Below are 2,023 nucleotides of genomic sequence, written 5' to 3'. Positions count from 1 at the left end.
CCTGACGCGGCGCCGCGACGCGGGGGCGCGGCCGGGAGGCGGGGCCGGGAGGAGGGGCCTCGGGCGTGCTCTGCGTAAAGAAAAAAAGAGAAAGAATAAATAAAAACGGGAAAAATGTGAGATTTGGAATCCTCGCGGCAGCGCGAGCATCCTCTTAGTTCTGTGGTTTCTGCTCTTCAAGGCAGCAAAACGTGCCGTGGGGGACGCAAATGCGAAACGCGCGAGGTTTGTCTGGCTTCGCGGTGATTCTGAGCACGCAGATAACGACCGCGCGCAGAGCAAGGCGTGGGAGAGGTCGTCCGATCACGTACCCGTAACTTCCCGACAGGAGCAACTGGAAGCAGAGCTCTCCAAGTGTGAAGCTTTACGCTGCTGTCGGAGGCTGAGGGAAAAAGGGCGATGGCTCAAACACTCCGCAGGAAACGGGGTGACCACGTTTTACATCGGCTCAGAAAGGCAGATCTTTTGGCAGCACTTTGCTGGGGCCACCCTGCTAGTAACCAGCTGAGGCATCTTTGCGACCATGGTTCTGACGGGGGAAGGGAGGGCAGACCTTAGCCACATGCTGTCCCAAATTCCAGTGTTCAGACTAACTTTATCTTCACCAGCAAAGCAAAGCTAAGGTTTGCTTTCCAAAGTTATCCTTCATCTTTATGCTGAGTAGCTTTGTGACCCTGATTTGTCCATATGTTCAGGAAGGACTTTCAGACATAAACTCAGACATTACTATTTTCTCCTTTTTTGGGGGAGAATTCAGCATGCATCCATTAAACATAAGATGTTTTTTTGTTCTTTTGTTAAGCTGATAGGCTATAGAGAACGATGTAAGCAGTGTGGGGTGCTGCTGTACTTGTGCAACCCTAATTCAATCACTCATTGTCACAAGCAGAGTAGCAGCCCCCAAATGACCCACGCAGCAGCTAGCTGAGGGCACAATTCCCATCTTCCCAAGAAATCACAGGCCTATGGGAACCTTCCTTCACCACTTCCCAGTCTGTTTTCCATGCTGACTTTCAACAGGAATGCTTCACCACAGGTGAGGAGACAAGCTCAGAGGACTATGATGGAGCGGTGGCTGCTGGGCCAAGTGTGGTGTGCCTACAGCACGGGCTCACAGCATTTCTCCTACAGCACTCCAAGGAGGGCCACAGCTTTCTTGCCTGCCAGTTCTGCCTGCTCTGGCACGGGTCAGTCACCCAGCCAGCCACTGCCATGCTGTGCAGTCTCCCACAGGTAACCTACACAGTAGTTCTGGAGAGAAGAGCACAAGCTTTCTCCCAACCTCTCTGGTCGCTCCCGTGCACTCTCTAATGTCTAGGGTATACTCTCAAATAAGGCGACCCTTGACATTGAGCAGATAGAAAACACCTCTTCCTTCCTACTAGAGCATCTTTCTCCATAGTTACTGGGTTCCTCTCCTATTCGTCTTCCATTTTTCCAGTACTCCATTAATCCTCCCGTTTTCTGACAGGATTTAATCCTATTAACACACACTTCCCTGTCCATGATGCATAGAGAGATGAGTGCTTGACTGGGGTCATTAAGTCCCTTTAGGTTACCTATACTTTGTGTGATTCTCATCTGACAGAGCCCCTTTGGCAGGACTGTCCTGCTCTGGCCCAAAAATAAGATCTCATTGTCCCTTTCCCCAACAGCCATACTAACCTCATCACTTTCAGTAGTGAAGAACTCTGCTACTGTGGAGAACAACTGCTTTCCAAATTGCAGCGGCTAATAGCGAGACAGATTGTGGATGAGTCATTCTCCTCTTTGGACTAAATCAACACAGTTTCCCAAAACCAGGGATGCTGCTCTGAGACACTATCAGAGCTGGCTCTGCAGACACAGCAGTGATGTCAAGAGAAGCTATTAACATCCTCGTCTCTGCTGTGAGTGGCTACAAACTGTGGAAAAGCTCTTGCCTGCTTGGTCAGGCAACCATCTCTTTGTACTTCTCTGCTTACCGTAGCATTCAGAAGCAATCGATTTTCGGTCCAAGAATCCATGGTGTTGTCACAATGAG

Source organism: Aythya marila (assembly GCF_965140915.1).
Source record: "Aythya marila genome assembly, chromosome: Z".
Taxonomy (NCBI): Eukaryota; Metazoa; Chordata; class Aves; order Anseriformes; family Anatidae; genus Aythya; species Aythya marila.
Note: the sequence above shows the minus strand (reverse complement) of the source record.